Raw genomic sequence first — 13,188 nt, forward strand, 5'->3', positions numbered from 1 at the left:
TGCGTTAGCTGCGGAGGTTTCTTGCTCACGCTGCCTGTTCGTGTCACTGTTCCCGGGTGCTTTAGTGTCCTGGGACTGCTGGAACAAATTATCACAAATTGGGTGGGTTAAAACAACAGAAATTTATCCTCTCATAGTCTGGAGGCCAGAATTCCAAAATCGAGGTGTCAGCAGAGCCATGCTCCCTCCAAGGGTTCTAGGGGGGATCTTTCCTACTTCTTCCAGCTCTCGGGGGCTCCAGACACCCCTAAGTGCCATTCTCTGCCACCATGAGCACATGACCTTTTTCTCTGAGTCAGTATCCAAATTCCTCTCTCCTCATAAGAACCTCAGTAATTGGATCGGGGGCCATCTTCATCCGACATACCCTCATTTTAACTCGATGTCATCTGAGAAGACCCTGTTTCTCAATAAGGCCACATTCATGGGTACAGGGGACTAGTAAGTGAACAAATCTTTTAGAGGAACACAATCCAGTACACCTGCTCATCTCTTGGTGGCTGGAAAGAGAAGTCTTCACTCAAAGATGGCAGAGATCTCCCAAGAGCTTCTCTGTGCTGGGCTCTGTCAGGTCTAAGAGAGACTCAGAGACTAGTTCTCAGGTGACCATGGCTGAGGGCCTGAGACCACCCCTTCCCTTTTGGGCTGCATCATTCTCCAGGAGAAAAGGGAGTGGACATTAGGGAAGACAACCTATGAGGATAGGGATGACATCTGTCCCTTCTCAGCTCTGTCAGTCCCTGGGTAGAGGATGGGTGTCCCCAAGTCTCTTCAGAGTCACAGATTCCAAGCCCAGCCCTTCCCTGCCTTGTCCCATGTGTTCTCAGCCCTCCTAGAGTGGTGGGGACAGTCACCCCAAGGAGGAAACTAGGTCCAGGGAGTTCAGTTCATACCCAAGGCCACCCAAAGTTAGAGCAGTCAATACTACAGGACATGGCACCCCAAGTCCTCCTGTGTTCTGCTCATTCCTGCCCAAGAGAGGAAGTGGCTCACCCAGGGAAATACAAATCCCTCAAGGAAGAAGGCGGAACCCTGCAAAACTACTTGATGTAATACAAACACTGACAGTCAGGAAACCTTAGACCCAGAAGTACCCTTTAGGTATCACCCGATTCAACCCTGTTGTTTCACAGATAGGGAACCCAGAGCCCAGAGTCTGTTCATGCTGTTGAGCTCTCTTCCGTCACACACACTCCTGCACCTGTCACCCACTCAGAGCTCAGCACGCCTGTGGAGTTCTACGTCACAGGCAAGGAAGGCAGGAAACAGGAGCATTCTTTGCAGGAGAGAATTGGGGAGTAGTGAAAACATTGTCACCATCACCATTATCTTCATCACCATCATCACCATCATGACATAAACCATCATCATCACCATCACCATCATTATCTGTCATCACTACCACTATCACCTTCACCATCCTCACTGTCATCTTCATCATCAGGATGAGGAGGGACAGGCACTGAGAGTGGGGATGTAGCTTGGGGCCTGGTGGGGAAAGGCTTTGAGTCTCCGCCTGTGTGTACATGCCGTTCTAAGGGTACTAGGTGAGCCCTGAGAAGCTTGCAAGCAGAGGCGCGACATGACAAACTTTGTTTTAGAAAGATCACTCCTGTGGTGCTCATGGACCTTTTTGCAATGGGTAAAACATCGTTCTGTTGCCGACGCTAACCCACTTTTGCCATTCCTACATAACTGGAATGTCATTAACAAACAACTGCGTGTGCGATTGGGCCATGATTGGGGTTCTTAGAGGCTGCATCTGTGCCCTGGAAGCGTGCTGGCTGTGCTTCGGGCCGGGCAACGGTGCGGTGCCCTGTGTGTTCCAGAGTGTACACAAGACACAAACGTGTTGTTTGCTCTAAGTAAACAGCTGGCGGTGAAATCCCCGGACAGCACAGGGCCCTGAAAGCACAAGAACTGGCTATATTCATACAAACCTCGCACGGGCAAAAGCCCCAGATACATGCACGCAGGCAATGGTCAAGCGCTCTGCATTCCCAACTTAGGCCTGAGGGTCTTTACAGTTCTTCTGAGGTCCTGAGCCCAGGTGTGGACAGGTATCAGGTGCTCACTCCCATCCATGGAAGGGCCGGGTGGGAGGCACAGTTGAGGAAGACTGGCAGATAGGAGGGCTGAGCCGCCGCTTGATTGGTGATGTCTGCCCTAGGTGCCGGGACATCACTCATTTGCCTTTCGGTCCGACGCTGCTGCTGGAGGGATGGAGCCTAAATGGACAGGGGCAGGTTTGCTTGGTAAAGTATAGAGGTTTTGTAGGTACATGTCTGGCTTTGTTTTGTTTTGTTTGCTAACTATACAAAATAAACTGGGAAGAGGAAATGATACTTTTGAATTGGGTTCAATACTCAACACTTTCTAATGCCTATTAACAATCACACCATACGGCCCCCTTTCTGAAGTGCAACCCCAATACCACTTTCTGTGACAATGGCAACGTGTTCTTTCTATGCCATCTGGCATGGCCCCACAAACCACGTGGGGCCACTGAGCACTTGAAATGTGATGAATACAGCTGGGGACTTGGATTTTTACTTTTATTTAGTTGGAATGTAAACAGGTGCTGTGGCCACTGGCCACTGTATTGGGCAGCACAGCTTGGGAAGAAGATGGAGTGCCAGGGACTCCCCTGGTGACAGACAAGGCCAGAGCATGGTTTGCTCTTCTCTCAGGAGGCTCCACAGCTGCTCCAGGGCTTCCATGAGGAAGAGGCTGGCCTGGGGAAGGGCTTAGAGATAAACTACCCTCTCCCACCACAGGCCAGCCCAGAGCAAAGGTAGAATGAGAGGCAGGGAGTCAGCAGCCAGATGTGGAGGAGGGGGCAGGCTTGGGGCTGACAGAGGAGGGGGGAAGCAGGGCACTGGGAGAAAAGCAGACATGAGGGTTGGTCAGGAGGCCAGTGGGCAGGACAATGCAGAGGAAAGTGAGAGAACCAGGAAGGGGTGGTCATGCTGGAGTCTGAGGCCCAGGATCTAGAAGGACCTTGGAGTAACAAGAAGCCGAGATAAGTGTTCTCGGTAAGGTCAGGGTATAGTCACTGGGGTGTAAACCCACTGACTCCTCCTTGATCCCACCCAAAGTCAAGCCCAGACATCAAGATGAGGCCTGCAGTCCCAAGGGTTTAATTGAGAGATCCAAGACTTCTTAGCCAGCCCAAGATGCCTGAGCCAGCAGGATGCCACAAATTCCACCATCCAGACAGGCAGCCAAGAGAGTGCCCAGCCCACCCTCAAGGACCCCGGGTGACTGAGGCATGGACAAGCAGAAATGGCTAGGGGTGAGGCAGGAGGTGTACTGATCTTCCCTAGCTGTTGTGATAAGTATCCACGGGGTCAGGGCCCTAGGCTCTGCGTATCACCACACACTAAGCACCTGTTGTGGGAACAGGGAGGTGTGAGGCAGAGCCCCAGCCAGGACTCTTAGTCAGTACATGTTCTGAGAAAGACAAGCTTCAGACACGGGCAGCAAATGCTTGTAGCAATCATCCTTGGGCTGTTCTGATTACGACCACTGTGGAAGGAGAAAATAAGTCACCCACAAAAGTCACTGACAATAATAAGAGTTCTCATCCATGAGATTCTGAGTGCTGGATGCCGGCCGTCAATAATCCAACAACCCTCTGGGGACAGGGGTGGGGAAACAAACCGAAGCACAGAGCAGGAAAGCCACTTGCCAAGGCCTGCTACAGTGAGAGGCGGAGCTGGGATGTAAACCCAGAACTCCGCCACGTTGCTGCTCAGGCAAGCTTCTGGACCCCTTACCAGCTTGGGCGAGTTCTGAGGACTAAATAATTAACCTGGTAAAGTCCTAAAAGAGCACCCCCCAGGGAGGCAGGTCCTCTGGCTGCTGAACAATCGTCAGTGGTGTTAGTGACACACCTGGGCGTCCTCTTCATCGTCTCTCACAGGTTTCTTTCCAGATGTCTCTAAGCAATTTGTTCTTTATTTACTCATCAAATATGAGCTTTCCGCGTGCCAGGCCCTGTAGCAGACACCGAGCGTGCAGTATGAACCAGGCAGTTCCTGCCCTCCAGCTTGTGGATTCCACATTCCAGAAAAAATTGGTGTGGACCCACACTCAGACACATATATGTGCACACATATACACACTCAAGCATGCACACACACTCCTTCACATATAGCCACACTTGCACACATATATACGTGCGTATACGCACATTCACGCACACATGTACACACACTGGCACATGCATTCATACATGTGTGTATACACATCTTGTGGACATACATACACACTCATATGCACCCTCTCACCTGTGCATACTCTCATGTACATATAAACACATCTATATACCCACACTCATGCACACATATACATCCTCCAACACATGTACATACACACATGCGTACACTCACACACGTGCGCACACACACATACACACACGTGCGCACACACACAGAGTTGAGATCAGGCCTCCTACGCATCTGCACATCATTATCCCCCCCGCACTGCCATTCTCCCTAGAGGCAAGGAGGTGTCCTGTCGAAGGGCACCACCCCAGGGGGAGAGGCAGCGTCCTGGCAGTGCCTGGCAGTGCCTGGCAGGAATGGGCAGGGACTTCCAGGATGGACTGTGCCAAGGCCAGGGGCCACCTGAATAGCTGCCGATATCCAGAGTGGGACTGGGCTCACTGCGCTGGTTCCAGACCCGCCGGCTCTGCACTCAGCCCGGGCCCCGATCACCTCTGCAGGCTGGACACACCCAGGGCAGTCTGAACACGGAGCCCCATAGCCAGCCTATCACGTCTCTTCAAAGACTCAGAGAAACGTCTGACCAATAGCGTTTGTTCCCCATGAAGTCAGAAGGGAGCTATTGTTGGGGCCATAGCAGCAGGTGGCAAAAACAGAAGCACGATTTTTCTTTAATGTTGCTGAATGGAAGAAGAGCTGCCTTATGTTTGGGCAGGACCAGGATGGATAAGCCATTCAGAGAGAAAATGATCCCAGGGAAGCGTGCCACATTTTTTCTAGAAGAATGTTGGAAGTTTTGGTGGCCAGGTATGGAAAAAGAAAACCTCTGTACACTGAAGTCATTCATGGCGAGTGGAGCGGAGGCGTTTGCACAGGCCCAGGTGGTGAGGGCGCCGCTGTTCGCAGAGCCGCGGCTAAAAGGGCCGGTTGTGTCCACGCGCCTCAGCCGGTCACCCCAGCAACACGAAAACACACATCAATGCGCCTTTTACAGCCTGGCCTTCCGCGCAAGCTCCGAATAAATGACCGAGCTGAGCAAAATGTAAATTTGTAGTTATCCCTCAGAGACATAATTATAGGAAAAAAACAAGGACAGTGGCATTTGGACTGGGGATGGCTGGCTCCTTTCCTGCAGCAAGGCTTGGTGTCAGGGGGCATCCGGGACTCAGAGGGAGAGGGTGCTGGGCCTGGAGGCCCTGAGGTTAGAGGCCAGAGCTGAAGGCCAGGGTCCCTCTCCTCCCTGCCCCGGGCACTGCCATTCTTTGGGCCCAGCACAGATACCTCCACCCCAGGCCCTCGCACTGTGGCCGCCCCATGAAAGGGCCCATTCATGCATCAGGCCGCTGGCTTGGGTTACCGTGGCCGGGCCAGTCTCCGCCGCCTCTGTTTTCTTTTCATTAGAAGGATTCCCGTATTGAAGGCCTGCGAGAGGCTGAGTTCGGGATGCTCTGCTGAGAGTGTCAGGAGGTGAACAGCCACGCATGGGCCCAGGCCCATTCAAGGAGTCTGACTCACCACGGCAGATGGGGAAACTGAGGCTCAAGCTCCATGGCTATTGGGGTTTGGACCCGGGCCGCCAGCTGCCTGCTGGCCCTGCTGGGAGGAGCTCAGGAAACACAGGAGACCTGAGCCAGTGTGCTGGCAGGGAGGGCTTCCTGGAGGTTGAGGAGCTGGCTTTGGAAGGAGAGGAGGAGGTAGGCTGTCAGTCCTGGGAAAGGTCTCCCTCCCAAAGTCCTGCACACACTGACCCTCTGCCAGCCTATGGGTCCCCTAGCCTGGGCTGGCCCGTGCGTGTGAGCACGGCACATAGCAGGAGGGCGCGCCTGTGTCTGTGTGACAGCCTCCTTGGAACGAGCACCCTTTTCCTCACCCTCTTTTTGCTCACAAATGGGGCCATTTGGAAGACAGGAAGACAAGGGCAGAAACGACCTCGCTTAGGGCGCTGAGTCATGCGCCACCGTCAGTCTGGAATGTCTCCTTGGAAAGAGGTTCCCGGCTCCAGCCCCACCCACCGGCTACTCTCAGGCTCCCCCCTCCCTCCCTCCTCTCCTCCTCAACCCCTTCCTCACCTCTCCCCTTATCCTCCTCTCTTTCTCTTTTTCTCCTGACCCCCCCTCTCACTCCCTTCTCACCCTCCCCCCATGTACCCCTTTTCCTGGGTGAGCCCCACCCCCATCGCAGCAGACCCCGTAAATGCACCACAGGTGTTACACATGACCACTGAAGAGCTGAGCGGCAGTTGAGCAGTAAAGCTAATGCCATGTCTTGTAGATAAAGATGTACTCATTTCCATTTTGTAGTTTCCTTTCTGTACTCCGGAGCCTGTATGTTTTTTGTTTGTTTATTTTTTGTTTTGTTTTGTTTTGTTTTTGATGCCCTAGGCCCTGGCCTGGGTGCCTGAGGGGTGCAGGGAGTGTCAGGACCAAAGCGGCTCTGCCACAGGGACAGCCACTGGGCATCAAGGGCCTTTGTGTCTGTGGGACCACAGATCCTCCTCCCTGGAATACTATTATTACATCGCAGGGCTTCGAACCCCAGAGGCCCCAGCCACTCTCAGGCAGAGCTGGGGCTGTCCCACTACACCTCAGGGGCCAGCTCTGCCCTACGGCCTCTTAAATCCTCCCTGAGTGGTGAACATCACTATTGCCAACTCCCAGATGAACAGGCAAGAACTCAGAGAGGTTGCTGACTTGCCCAAGAACACATAGCTGGTAGAACACAGTAGGGAACGAAGGCCGAGCCTACCTTTGCCGGGCTTCCTGAGTTCACAAACGAACTGGTGAATTCTACTGACATTGTGTTTCTAATTTAGGTTCCCTGGAGCCCACTTCCTAGAAAATAAAGGACACTGCACAGATAATTAGTTCTGATGGGCCAGGTAACCAGTTCCTGGAGAGGTCTCAGGTTCTGTGTACTTCTGTATTTGCTGTCATCTGTACTGAAATGCATCTCAATGACCAGGGCATCAGAACCACCAAATCCACATGCCCCGTCAACCAGCCAGGACCCTGGCAAGAAGCAGGAGTGCCACCCAGGAGGCATATCTGTGAGGCTGGAAGTGTGCCCCAGGGCTCAGGCAGCCATTGGCTGCCATGTCCTCACCATGGACTCCGTGGGAAGGCCAGTGGCAGGCAGAGGAGCAGACAGGCAGCACTCAGATGGGCTCTAACACTAACACCCGTGCCCTCAGGGCAGGGTTCCCTGCCTTCTCTAGCCTCAGTTTCCTCATCTGGCAAATGGGGTAAAAGATCTCAAAGGAGCCCTAGAGATCACAGGCAAAACTTACTGCAAAAACTCCAGGAAGGTTTAAACATCCAGCACTCCATGTTACAGCCACAGGCCTGGTCCGAGGTCAGAGGTCTCATCTCTAAGACAAGGGTGTTGTCCTTGGGCATCCTGCTGGGTCTGGTGTGGACCTCCACACGGAGCAGGTATGGGACTTTGCTTTCAAAGTTCAAGGCTATCTGGATGGACATGTGTCCACATGCCAAGGGGCTGTCAGTGTCAAGCCAGAGTGGCCATGTGACATTATGCCCCTGGAATTTGCCGGAGGTTTCTCACTCCTCCCACTCCATCACTGGCTTTGGGTTCGTGGTTTCATTTTGACATCAGGCAAAAGTCAAGGGGATGACTCAGGAGCCATGACTGGTTCTTCCAACACTCGTGGGAGACCAAGGGAGCCTCTGCTCCTTGAGGGTGGTCAGTAGTGAGCCCTGGGAGCATGGGGGCAGGCCGGGAGCAAGAGAGCTGGGTTCCATGTCTGTGACTCAGGATAAGTCGAATTCCCCTTGTTAGGCTGTCTCCTCATGGAGAGTGGAGGGGAAACCTTCCAGCTCTATGACCTCTCAAAGCATAGGGATAGGGACCACCACAAGAGACCCTGCCAGTCCATAGTCCCTCCTCAGCGCCCCATGAGGGTGTCCTGTGTTGAACAGCTCCTCCCGGGAGTGGTGGATATAGGTACATGTTCAGCTTGGGGGATTATGAAGAAAAGGCTGTGCCTGGCCATGCAGGGGAGCTCTGGGATCCAGACCGCCAGCCACCCCCAGGAGATGGTGGGCAAGAGAGTTCTCACTGTCAGCACTGTTGACATTTGGGAAAGGGTAATTTTTGGTTGTGGGCCATCTTGTGCATTCTAAGATATTTAGCAGCATCTCTGGTCTCCATCTGCTAGATGTCATAGCAACCCCCTAGTTGTGACCGCCAAAAATGTCTCTAGATATTGCTAATATCCCCTGAGGGGGCAAAGTCACCACCAAATGAGAAGCACTGGGTGACAGGAAGCTGGAAGCCTGGAGGATTAAGATGGGAGCTCAGCAGCTGTCTACTGTCTCAACCTGAAGGGCTTTGAGACATGGAGGCCCAGAGGAACCCAGCTCTGCAGGACGGTGGCCCTGGGGCAGGAGAGCATGCCGTGTGCCCTGGAGCATGTGCTAAACCTCCCTGTGACATGGGAAGAGCAGCGCCACCACCCCCCCCCCCAGGGTTGTGGGAGTCTGCCATCTGCGCAGTCTCAGGCCCAGGATGTGCAGGGGGCCCACCAGCTCTTGGGTCTTGGGTCCCAGCCCTAAGTGAGGGTTTCTGTCACTTCCGCACGCTTGTGAAATAGAGCTAGCTTCTCACACCCAAGGGATGTTCAGGTATGCCACGGGCTGGACACACATACCACACACACAAATGAGTTCTGAAACTGTGGCCTTTCTTAGAAACAAGAATAGACCCAGTAGGAATGATTAGGAAAGAAATACCTTCTGGGAACTTTGTCTGAGCCAGGGGACCCCAGGCACTGGAAATTCTAGGAAACCAACTTGATTGAAATGCCAATTAATTCGAGGCGGGTTCTCAACCCAAACCCTTCCCATGCCACTTTCCATGGACAGAGAGAGCCTAGAATGATGCCTCAGAAATGTGAGCTGAGGCTCCGAGCCTCTCAGCACCAAGCTTCTCAGCACCAAGTAGGGCCAGGCAGCAGGGGGGCTTTTGAGTCCCTTGTCCCTTGTTCAATTCAAGTTTTCAAGTCAACTGACAGGAATTTCTGAAATCTCCTTCACATGCTATAATGAACATACAAAGGAAAATCAACTTCAACTTGCAGTGTATTTAAGCTTATTGTAAATTGTACCGGACAGCTCAGAGCTCCACCCCCTGCAGTCAGAGCTGGACGGCCAGGCCCATTTACTCATTTCCAAGCTAGTGTGCAGGATCCTGTGCGTTACCTATACTTTGCTTTACATAATAAAGGTGTTCCTAAGAGGGTGTGAAACTTGAACTTGTGTAAATTAAAGCATGCTTGCAGTGCTCTCAGGGGGAACATTGTTCAAAGGACTAATTCTGAAAGCATGCCTTTCTGTAAAGTGAAGTATCTCTCCCAGGATTTCATTTCTTAGAAGCGCTCTAAGTCCACACCTTAGGTTCGTCTAAAGTGGGGGAGGGGCTGCATCTTTCGGTGGACACTTCCAATGAAGGCTATCTTGACCTTGAAGGAGACCCACCAGCCCACATCAAGGACCAGCCTCTCACTCTTGCCTGTCCCAGGACAGCCGGTGTCACAATGCACTGGGCTGTGTGGCCTCAGACGGGTCCCTTGCCCTTTCTGGGCCTCCATGTTCTTATCTGTGAATAAAGCCATTGAACAGATGACCCATAAGGGCCCGCTCACGCTAAGGGCCTGCATGGTTCCAGCTCCCCCCCATCTGTGTTCCATAATTCACCAGACTAGTCTGTGACAGGCCTGGGGCAGGACCAGGGAACTTAGAGCAAAGACGCCAAGATTTTAGGGAGCATCAACTCCCACCTTGGAGAAAGAGCACCTGCTCCCAGGATGCCCTTGAGGTGCCAGCCTGGGGGACCTAAAAATGAAGTCCCCCAAGCAGGTGCCAAGTGACAGTTGTGGCATGTCCGTCCCCCTCATCCTCTCAGCTGGAAGCACAGGAGGAAATGTTTAACATGTCAGCACCTAGCTAGGGCTGAAGAGGAGATGGGGAGGGAGTGGGGATAGAGGAGCAGCTGGAAACCACAGGGGCACACCTATGCTAGCACTTTTGAAAATCACGCTAATTCCAGGTTCGCATCTGACCATGGCAGCCCTGCCATTTTGAGGGTGGGCTGGCAACAGGGTGCGGGCAAGGGGTTTGGTGGCTTCCGCACCTTTCCCATCAGGGACCTCCATCACTAAAGTGGATCCCGCGAAACAAGCACCTAGGAAGAGTGATGCTAAAAATAGCTGGGGGGATGGGGGACAGGGCCGCGGAGGAGGTGGGGAGAAAAGTTTGTAACCGAAGCCGGCCCTGTGCCTGGGGGCTGACCCGCGGGCTGCCCAGGGCTGGGCGGAGGGCCCTCTGAGCACCCAGCCGGCTGCCTAGAGCTTGTTTGGAGAGGACTTGGCCCGTTAGCGCGCCGGCCTGGGAAGCGGGTGGAGGCTGCTCTCCTCCTCTCTCCACCCCGCCCGGCAGGGGCAGAGCACGGCGCGGCGGCGGCGGGACGGCTCGGTGCCCGGCGGGCGCGCGGCCCGTCTGCACGGCCCGGGCGGGCCTGCGGTCGGGATGGGACTGCGCCCCGCGCCGCAGAGCGCTCGTCGGTGTCAGCCAGCGCGGCGAGCGGAGTGGGGCCCTCGGAGCGGGAGGTGAGTGTGGACGCGCCGCGCCCCGCGCCGCCCGCACTCCCGGGCAGGGCCACCGGCTCCGGTTCGGAGGGACTCGGGTTTGGACCTCGGGGTCACCTAGCTGTCCGCGGCCCCATGTCCCCGGCCCAGCCTCTCCCTGTGCCCTCGGTGGCGCGCCCCAGCGGGGCTGGACGGACCCTCCCGGCCTCGCTGCGTCGCGGCCCCGGCCGGGCTTCCCGACCTCGCTAGCCTGGCCCAGGACGTGCTGCTCCGCCAACGCCAGGGCGCCGGGGGGCTCAGCGGGGCCGTGCGGGCCGACTGCCCTCAGCCCTGCCCGGTGCCGTTTGCAGAGGCTGGCCAGCTTCGCTGGGCACTTTGCAAAGTGCAGGCTGAATGCCCGGAGCTGCGTGCCCGCCAGGGAGCGGGGTCCGCCCGGCCGGACTGCTGGGAGCGGGGGCTCATGGCCAGGGATATCCGGGGCGCGCGGTCGCAGGCGGGCTCATTCATTGAGCTGCTTAGTCCCCAAGACCGGCCGCCGCCTCCTCCGGGCAGCCCCCGGGAGTGCTGGCCCGCAGAGTTTGGGGTGAAGGCAGAGGCAACGCGGAGGGCGGGGTGGGGTCTTTCGGGCCGGCCCGGGGTCTCCACGCTGCTGGGCTCCTACCGGGTAGGCCACGCAGCGCCCGTCCACCCACCCCCACCCGCGCCTCTGCCAGGCTCGCGCGCGGAGGGAGTGGGCTGGAGGGACCCGTGGGGACGCGGCGCCGCGCGGCGGCGGCCGGAAGGGAAAACCAGCCGGGCTCGCTGAGACTTCCCGCGGCCACCCTGATCGTGCTGTGCACCCTTGGCCTGGGCAGTAAATGGGTTGGGGGACAGGTTCGTGGGCACCAGGGAGGCTGCGGGGGACTCCCAGGCGAGGAGCCTCCTGCGCCATGGTGGTGGCTGTGCCGCTTAACTCCTTACACTCGGCATTAAGTAGGGACTGTGCCACGTGTTACTGCATTTAATCCTCATTTCATGGAATAAGGTGGTACCCCACATTCTAGATGAAGAAACTGGGAGTCAGAGAGATTAGGTAACTGGGCCAGTGCTGCACAGCTGGTGAGCAGCAGCAGCTGATAGTCTCTCCATCTGTCAGATAGACTAGTCACCTCTGCCTGTTGACTGAACAAAAATGCATAGACTCTAGTCACCTCTTCCTGTTGATTGAACAAAAGAGGTAAGCAGCCTCTCTGTGCCCTACACTGTCCCTAGCACCCCACCCCCAGCTCAAACCCAGCAAGACCCCTGCCTTCCTGATAACGAACAAGATAAACAGGTAAAATGCCAGGATAGTATCAGCCTGGGAGCTGGTAGAAAGTTGGGCGGAGTTACAGTTTTGGTTAGGGCAGCCAGGGCAGCCTCTAGGAGGGTGTGCCCTCCTGTGCCATGTGCCCCGGCTGGCAGGTCCTGGGACTGCGGGCAGAGCTTGCCAAGAACCTCACCTGTGAGTGAGGAGAGGGAGGAATGGGAAAGCAGAGTTTGGAGCTGGGGAAGACCACAGCCCCTTACAGTATCCTGTCCTGAGAAACACAACTGAAGGGTACGTGGCTCCTGTGCCTAGACCCCAGGCTGGCCACTTGTAGAAACAGCAAGTTCCAAGATTTCATGGCCATAGAGAACTTAGAGGTCGTGAACTTCAACCCCTTCATCCGTGCTTCAGTATCTACCAGACCCTGCCTCCAATTACTAACTCTGCTTGAATACCCCCAGCAATGGGGGACTCACTATCACAGCAGTCCATTCCATGGTCCCACCCCTGGCATATGCCAAGGAAATATGAGAAAGCTCTCTTCAGGTAGGACAAAAAGCCTCCTACCTGCGGTTTCTGTTGACCCTGGTCCTGTCATCCTGGGAAGCACACAACATGTCGGGTTTAACTCTTACACTCGGTTGCTTTTGGAGAATGTTAATAGAGAGAATATGTCCCCTTTTAGTCCTATGCCTTTTCTGACTTAACCCCCCAAATCAGGCACCATCCCGCCTCCTTCCTGGGAAAAAGTCATTGGGTCTCTGCCCCGTCTTCGCATTTGCCGAACACCAGGGCGGCCTGGAAACAGAGACCTGCTCTCACCTCCTTCCTTCTGGACCCTTGCCACTACTGATGGTGCCAAAGACACATGTACTTCTTGACATCATTTCATACTGTGAATTCCTCCGAAGCTCTAAGATTCCAAGCCAAGCCCCACCCCACCCCCCTTCTGGTTTTGACTCTTTCTAAGAATTCAGTTACTTGTCTGTTTCCTCATCCAAAATGAGGGGCCGAGAGTGAGGGAGAGGTAGTGTAGTGATTAAGAGAGCAGGCTCCAAAATCAGCTGCTC

The 13,188-nt window shown here is 55.0% G+C and overlaps 1 protein-coding gene across 3 annotated transcripts in view; it reads left to right on the forward strand.

Moving 5' to 3' along the window:
* The window catches only part of ZNF469 (zinc finger protein 469), a 288,356-nt gene that overhangs the window by 227,035 nt on the left and 48,133 nt on the right, over nucleotides 1-13,188 (forward strand). The window contains exon 1 of one of the 3 annotated variants that reach the window (XM_016129462.2): nucleotides 10,719-10,851. The exons of the other annotated variants lie outside the window; for them this stretch is intronic. The gene's annotated coding sequence lies outside the window, so the exon portion shown is untranslated. Of the gene's footprint in view, nucleotides 1-10,718; nucleotides 10,852-13,188 lie in introns of those variants that run through there. 3 annotated transcript variants of the gene reach the window in all.

Source organism: Rousettus aegyptiacus, unplaced genomic scaffold (genome assembly GCF_014176215.1).
Source record: "Rousettus aegyptiacus isolate mRouAeg1 unplaced genomic scaffold, mRouAeg1.p scaffold_m13_p_14, whole genome shotgun sequence".
Lineage (NCBI taxonomy): Eukaryota > Metazoa > Chordata > Mammalia > Chiroptera > Pteropodidae > Rousettus > Rousettus aegyptiacus.